We start from the raw sequence: 8,435 nt of genomic DNA, 5'->3' as shown, positions 1-8,435 counted from the left end.
ATATGCATATACCACATACATACATATGTACATATGTACATACAGGCGCATGCATGCGCATGCATGCACATGTATGTACATGCACACCCTGTCCCTGTCCACGCGGTACACCCTGTCGCTTGTGTCCAGCCGATTGCATTACACGCACGAAAATAAAATGCAAATGCAGCGGCCGTCAAGAGAGAGGGGTGGGGTGGGGGAAGGGGAAGGGGGAGGCAACGGATGTGCTGGCCGCCATTGCATTTTCGTTAGCCACACACACACACGCACACGCATGCATGCGGGCATTTTCCATTTGGTTCATTTTTATTCGGACTTCTGTTGTTTTGCTCGCTTTTCTCTACTGACATCATTTTTTTCGCCTTATTTTTTGTGTTGTGTTTTCACTTTTTGTTTTGGTTTATTTTTCAGCTGCGCTTGTTGTTGTTGTTGTTCGTTGGTTGGGGGTGGGTGGGCAGGCAAAATTACGTATACGCCCCCCCGCCGGAGCCGGAGTACGGACGGGACGGCCGGATAGACGGATGGACCGTAGACAAAGTGCGTGCCCATCTACATTAATCGGTTAGTGTGTGTGTGTGTGAGAGAGCTAGCACGAAGGAGAGCGATATATACAGAGAGAGAGAGGGAGAGAGAGGGAGAGAGAGAGGGAGAGGGAGAGAGCGAGCAGGCTAGCACATAAAAATGCGTGCAGTCAAGCCCAGTTTCAAAGGGAACATAATGCAACTGAGATCGTAGGGCCTACACACCCCCGCCCCCCCTCTCCACCTTCCCCCCTCTCCCCGCGGTGGTTGCATTTTCGACTGTCCTGCGTATATTTATCTATTATATTTGTATACGTGTTTGTGCGCTTTGTCGTTGTTGTTCTTGTCGTTGTTTTTTTTTTCTCAGTTTTTGCACATACTTTGGATTATGTTAAACTCGCCTCCAGTCTGCGTGGGCGTGTGTGTGTGTGTGCGGGTGTGCGTGTGTGTGTGCTGCTGTTCTGGCTTTTTCCTGTTTGGGGCTTATATAAACAACAAATTGTGTTGTGCCTACGCGCTGCTATTTACTTATATTTTTATTATTTTCCATTTTTCTTCTTTTTTTTTTTTTGTTTAATGCAATTTGACTTTTTGTATCTTTTTGTGCATTTATCAATTTAATTTGCGCGCGTGTGTGTGCGTGTGTGTGTACATAAGTATTCTATGTGCGCGTCTCTCTGTTGACAGCTAGCCCACCCCTACCTCCCCCCCCCTGCCCCTACCCCTGCCACTCCCCCTACCCCTGTCTGTTCGCTGTGTTATGCAAAAAAGAAGGCGTCTTTTTTTTTTGTTTTTTAATATATTTTAATATAATGTATTACTTACTAGGCCTTTTCGTGCGAAAAGCTTTTTGTTTTTTGTTTTATCTGGTGTGTGTCGCTGGTAGGAAAGGGGGCAAAGGGAAAGGGGGGGGGGGGCGCTGGCTGCGGCTGCGTTCAAAGCTACTTATGTGTTGTCGCGGCGGCGGCGGCGGCGGCGGCGGCCACGCCCTCGCATTGTTTTTTATGCAGTTGTGTTTACTTTGCTTTTAATGAAAAATGCGTCGCAAAAAATTAGCATAAACATTTATAATTGATTCCGCTGCACTGCACCGGCATCACCGGCATCACCTGCAGTACCTGAGTCCAGAGTCTATCCCATATCCCCCCCCCCCTTCAACCAGCACCCGCACCCGCACCTGCACCCCAACCGCAGTCTGAAAACGAGACATGACAAAGGCCAATTTAATTGCTGCGGCCAGGTGACATCAAAAAAGCGAATTCATAGTCAAACATCTTTAATAGCTACAATTTTTAAATTTTTCCCAAAATACTTTCAGAATTCTTGGCGAAATGCCGGAGCGAATTGCCCTTTGACCTGGAGCACAGTCAAGCTGAAGCTCACAAATATGCAGCTGCTTTAGAGAGTGTTAAGCCAGCCCTAGGGAATTCAACTTTCAGTCTAAACTCTTGTTGAATGCAATCCATATGGGTATAAAGATTCCCAAAGTTTGCTGCCTTTTCATAATTCTCATGGTGCTTCGTACGTATCTAAGACGCGCAGCGAAAATAGTTAATGCCGAGTAAAGTTAAGATATCTTAAAAAACAAAAAGTATTTCAAACAAGAACCTCATTTTCGACAGATCATTCCTATGGCAGCTATAAGATATAGTAGTCCGAAGTAAATAAGATTTTGCATTAATGTAGGGAACATAGTGAAACTAATAAATGCCGAGTTTGGTCAAGATATCTTGAAAAATAAAAAAGTTTTCCATACAACAACTTTATTTTCGACCGATCATTCGTATGGCAGCTATATGATATAGTGGTCCGATGTTGATAGGATTTTGCATGTATATAAAACGCATAGTAAAACTAATAAATGCCGAGTTTGGTCAAGATATCTTGAAAAATAAAAAAGTTTTCCATACAACAACTTTATTTTCGACCGATCATTCGTATGGCAGCTATATGATATAGTGGTCCGATGTTGATAGGATTTTGCATGTATGTAAAACGCATAGTAAAACTAATAAACGCAGAGTTTGGTCAAGATATCTAAATAAATAAAAAAATGTTTTTCATACAAGAATCTACTTTTCGACCGATCGTTCCTATGGGAACTATATGATATAGTCGTCCGATCCAGCCGGTTCCGGCATATATACTGCATGCAACAGAAAAATGCACTTCTGCAAAGTTTCATAAGGATAGCTTTAAAACTGAGAGACTAGTTCGCATAGAAACAGACAGACGGATAGACGGACGGACTTACGGGCGGACGGACGGACGGACATGACTATATCGTCCGGCTGTTGATACTGATCAAGAATATATATACTTTATGGGGTCGGAGATGTCTCCTTCCAGGCGTTACATATTTCGAGACAAAATTATAATACCCTCTGCAAGGGTATAAAGGGGCTACATTCCTCATCAGACAAAATCGTCGAACCACCCGACGAGAGACCAAGTTATAGTAAGACTTTTATACCCGATCATATTTTTTCAAGAGGAATGTAAGACATTTCCGATCTCATAAGATTTGTGTATTCTTTTGACTCCATGCTCTGCCCTAGACTCCATCTCGAATATAAACAACCATGAACACTAGTCCTCCATAATTAGATCATTATTAATTAATCTATTTTCTTAATTAAAGCTAATTGACAAATTAACGAAAATGAGTTAGCAAAATAACATTAATGATATATGCAGATATTTAAAAAAAACCAACTTAGAATAGAAAAAAACCAAAAAACAAATTTCACACCAAAATATATTTTATATAGACACTTAGACCCCAATTCATGGCACATATATGATTATCTGAACAAAACTTTTCACAATATTCAAAGAACGATATAGTCCCCAAAAATAATAGAGCAATTGATAAAAAAGGACATACCTGAATCGTGTCCTTGTCCATAAACAAAATTAGAAAAGAATTTTTCAATTATGATAATCCGATAAATAGACTTGCTAGAATGATATTTAAATAAATTAAGCAAAATATATAAATATAACAATTAAGCAATTTAGATTAATATAAATAATTTCATGTTCAAAATTTAATACTACCTACATTGAAGTTCCTACTATTTTCCATATGATATTCACTTATCGTTTAGTCTTAACTCCATGTTAAGTTATTATAAATAAATCTAATAAAATGTATTCTAGATCTCAAGCTGTGGCAGCCAGTACATATATTTCGGACCAGATCGGACCATAAGATACGATTATTTTTCGATAATTATGTTATTGTATGAAAATCTTCAAGATTTCCTAACTAGACGGCAAATTTTTTGAGTACTTCTGTGCTCCTTGCAGAACTTTCTAACTGTTAACATTGACTCTAATGTTAAGAATCGGTCGAAAAATGAGTTTTTGTATCTTTCAAATTTGCTTTCTCTAGAGAACTAAAACGAAACTAGGTAATTCTGCTCAGATCTCTACAGTTTCGTCAAGTTCTAGTTCTACAAGGGTATCTACTCGTCGTAGCTACCCCTTCTCTCTTGATTTTGTGCTCCTTTTGATAATTTTCTTCAACTAGTTCATGTTAATTTTAGTGCTAAGTATTATTTAAATATTGTAGTTTTTTACAATTCGCTCAGATTGCAAATAAAAAAGCGATTACAAAACAACAACAACAACAAAAATAATGAAATAAATACAAAATTTGCAAAGGAGAAATCGCGCTCACAAATCGCTTCAACAAAGCAAACAAATCTGGCGAACAAATGTAAAATGCACAAAAATCACAAACTTTCAACGCGGCCCATCTGCCAACTGTGTGCGTGTGTGTGTGTGTGTGCGTGTGTGTGTGTGTGTGTACAACGGATCGCATCGATCTTTGTCGTGGCAGAGAGGCTTACATGATTTAAGGGCGACGCCAATTGGAAATCATCTTCGCCCTGCGCCCTGCGCCCAAACCATAGAAAGCTGTGCCCAAAAAAAAATCAAGGGATGGATGGAGCGAGGGGGGAGGGGGGGGGGGGCTTGGTGAGATGTGTGCAGCGCAGTTGCATGCCCGGAACTCGTTTGTGTGTGCCAAATATTGCAACTCACAAATCTTGGTCTTTCTTCACGAAAGCTTCACATCTCCAACAAGTTTATGCGCGAGTGTGTGTGTGTGTGTGTGTGTGTGTGTGTGCATTTCTTGATTTTTATTTTGCTTTGCTTTGCTTTGCGTAATTTTTGTGTAATTTTGGTGAAGCGCAACACATGTATATATATATATATATGTGTGTGTGTGTGTGTGTGTGTGCATTTGCAGGCACTGTATGTGACTAAAATTGTTGCTCTTTTTTTTTTTTTGATTATTGCCTCACACATGTGCGGCGGCGCTGCCTCTGCCAACATTTTAGCAAATGACTTCACTTATTTACTTGATGGTGGCTAAGCGTCCCCCCCCCCCCCCCTCTTCCTGCCGGCCTGTCTTGATCATCATCAATGTCGCAGTTTGCTTGCTTACACCCGCCCCGTCCTCGCCCCGCCCCCGCCCCGTGCCGACAAACAGTCGAGGCTTCCACTAAGACCGGGGCAGCCAGCCATACGGCGCGGCGCGTTGATAATTTCCAAAAACAAACTCGGACGACGAACGCATAGCCGAGGTTAACGGCTTCAGTACAACTTTTTGAGGTTTCTCAACGCACACACACACACACACATTTACACACACACACACACACAGTGGCAACTGTGATCGCAGCACAGCGACCTAGCGAGGGCAACATTGAGAATTTAGGAAGTGCGAGTAGATGCCTGCTTTGCCAGGGCTTGCTGCAGGCCACTGGGTAAAGGGGCAGAGGGGGGCGAACGCAGTATGCATGTTCAAAGCTTTGTTTGCAGCCGCATATGTGTGTGTGCGTGTGTGTGTGTGTGTGTGCGCGCTTGCATATTTCAAACTACGGACAGCGATCTTCCCCTCTCACACAGCACGAAATAAACGCGTTGCGCTCCGGCAAAAATTGAGAGTGAGTGTGAGTAAAGGAGAGAGGGGGAGAGTGGGAGAGCGAAAAAGTGAGTGAATTGGCCAAAAATATATTGGTTTTGCCAAAAAGTTGCCACGCTCTCGCCTTCTCACTCGCTCTCGCTCTCTTTCGCTCTCGCTCCTTCTCTCTGTTCGCTTTCGTTGCGCTCACCAACACTTTTGCAGCCCTCTAGATGCCCCCTGGACTGCAACGACGCCTGCTGCGACTGCGACGGCGACGGCGACGGCGACTGCGGCGTTACATAGATCGCTTGGCATCTCCCCGAAAAAAAGAGCCTGCAGTTTTTTATTATTATTATTTTTTTTGGTAGTTCAAAGACCGCAGCTCGAGCAGCGGCAATAAAAAACCGCAGCGTGACTTTGCTTTTGCCGCATTCGCCCCTTTCCGGAGCGCCCCCCCCCCCCCTTCCCTCCCCCGCTGGCACTCGTTGCTCGTTGTTGTCTTGCTTGGCTGCTCGCGCACTCCATCTATTTACGTATATACACATACATATATATGTATGTATATGTATATGTATATATGCATGTGTATAACAAAAGTGATGAACCCCTTTGGGGAAGGCGCATTCCAGTTGAGTTTGGCTTAGTCTTATCTTGCGGAAAGCTCTTTTTTGCTCTCCCACATATTTAGGGGCCGATCGAGGCTGGCCTGGCTGACTGTACAAGGGCAGCTATGACAGAGCGAGAAGCAGATCTCTCTCGCTCTCTCACACACACACACACACACACACACACACAGGGTGCTGAAGCCTATGCAGCCAGCTTCGAGGACGCGGAGGAGGAGGAGAAGAACGAGGACGAGGTCTTTGGATTTATTCGGCATAACATTTTTTTTTTGTTTTCTCTCTTTTCGCATTTGTCTCCACACACACACACACACACACACACACACGTGCACACAGGCATAATTTGTAGCTTGTTCTTGCTTTTCGTAGATGTTGTGGCTTCAAAATTGAATTTTGGGGCTCTCTTCGCTGCGTCTTTGGGATCAATGCACCCGTCTTCTCTCCCTCTCTCTTTCTGCCGTTCTCTCTATGAGTGCGATGCGCTTGCAATTTGAAAAATGATTGCTCAACCCTTTTTATATATGGATGTACAAATATCTTGTGGAGGGTTTCATTCAATTAATGTGCAAAAATAAATATACGAAAACAAAATAAGCGTGCAATATACACAAAAAGTGTACACAAAACCGAAATGACTAAGATAACACACACACACACACACTTACACTCCTTTTTGGGTTGCAAAAGTCAAACAAAGCTCAAGGTGATCCTCTTCCAGCGACTAGGCAACTTTTCAGCTCGCTTCAAGGCCCGTTTGGCCCGGTGCCATAAACCTTACAGTAAGATACAGCTATAAAAATATACTAGATGAAATTACCCGGCGTTGCGCGAGTCAAATTAACTGTGTGGAGTCAACTTTATGTTTCCGCTCGAATTGCCACAATGTATCTTTGTATTCTCTCGCTAAGCCCTTAATTTTTAATTAATTATTATTATTATTATTAAAATTTTTATTAATTATTATTGTTTAATTCCTTTATCTTTCCATTCCCTTTTTGTTGCTTCATTTTGTATAACTGTCTTTTGCTTTGAATGAGCACAAGTAATAAGATGTAAAATTAACAATTTGTTTTTCTGCATTTGAACCGGCGACCTTTCGCTTAGGTTCACTTAAGTTACTCAAGCACACTTATAGTCTGATTCCACTATGCTCCAAATATGTTATATTCACAATTTTCACATTCTGCGATTCCATTATCAAGTGTCAGTTGTCGTTAACATGTGAATGGCAAAAGTAACGCTACTTTAAATAAAAAGCTGATCGATTTGATTTGAATAGTAAAAAATGATCCATTTAATGGATTCTTTGCGGGCCATTTGGCCAACTTTAAATGTGAAAAACTGTGGTATTGGTATAATTTGTAATTATAATTAAATAATTAAAATATATAAAAAGTTAACGCTTGCCTTCGGCTATATCTTTTTGCTTTATCAGCTGTTTGTGGCATTGATACTGTTATAGATTTTCCATAACATCGACACGAAATTCAATAAATCATCGCAAAAAATAAAACACGAATTACTCACGGCGAATGCCAACATTTTTTTTTTGCAAATGTGAAAAATGTGGCGAATCATATTTCACATTGTGCAAAAAAATGTAAGAAATGTTGACAGTGGAATTGGGCTATAAAATTGTGCTGCATTAAAGATAATTTGCATTAACTCACATTCGAGCCAAAAGGAAGCTTGATTTGGGATGGAAAACTAATTAATATTTAATCGGGCCCCTTTCCCATTTTATAATCTTAGACAAGGGGCCAATTAGAAAGCCATCAAATGTAGTTGGAAAACACACACGATTAAGGAATTAAATGATTTGTCGCACGCTAATAAACACATGCACAAAACATAACACACACAAGTTCACACAAGTTCACACATTCACACATTCACACACACACACACACACGCAAATGGAATTAGCCTATGATGGGCCATAATCAGAGGCAGGGAAACAATCCTTAAAACTACCAACAAGTTCAAAGTTCAAAAAGGCTGAAATGCCACAAAATCAACACGTCCTCGCACACATGCTTACAGCTAAATGGAGAGAGAGGGGGAGAGAGAGAGAGAGAGAGGGGGGGGAGGGCTTAGAGAGAAGTGCTGCCAAGAGGCAAAACCGCTTAAGTGCGCCTATAAAATTACTGTGAAAATTTCACACTAAAACTTTTGCCCTAAACTTCAACCCAAACCCACAAAATTGATGATGATGATGTTGATGATGTGTGTGTGTATGTGTGTGTGTGTGTGTGTGTGTGCGTGTGTGTGTGCAAATGAGTTGGAATTTTAGGGCACAAATTCATCATAAAATCACTTAAAATGATATTAACAACCCTTGCCCTTGCCCTTGCCCTTGCTCTGGCCGTGGCC

At 41.5% G+C, this 8,435-nt stretch overlaps 1 protein-coding gene across 6 annotated transcripts in view; it reads right to left on the bottom strand.

The window, feature by feature from the left end:
- br (broad) overlaps positions 1-3,482 on the bottom strand; it is a 120,471-nt gene extending 116,989 nt beyond the window's left edge. For all 6 annotated transcript variants that reach the window (XM_064700284.1, XM_064700285.1, XM_064700286.1 and 3 more), the window contains exon 1: positions 3,409-3,482. The gene's annotated coding sequence lies outside the window, so the exon portion shown is untranslated. The remainder of the gene's footprint in view (positions 1-3,408) is intronic.
- Positions 3,483-8,435: the final 4,953 nt, after the last annotated feature.

Source organism: Drosophila montana, unplaced genomic scaffold (genome assembly GCF_035044405.1).
Source record: "Drosophila montana isolate Dmon_TW-CO22-7 unplaced genomic scaffold, ASM3504440v1 contig_1688_1, whole genome shotgun sequence".
In the NCBI taxonomy this organism is placed as follows: Eukaryota; Metazoa; Arthropoda; class Insecta; order Diptera; family Drosophilidae; genus Drosophila; species Drosophila montana.
The sequence above is the reverse complement of the archived record's forward strand: the minus strand, read 5'-3'. Positions and strand labels throughout refer to the sequence as shown.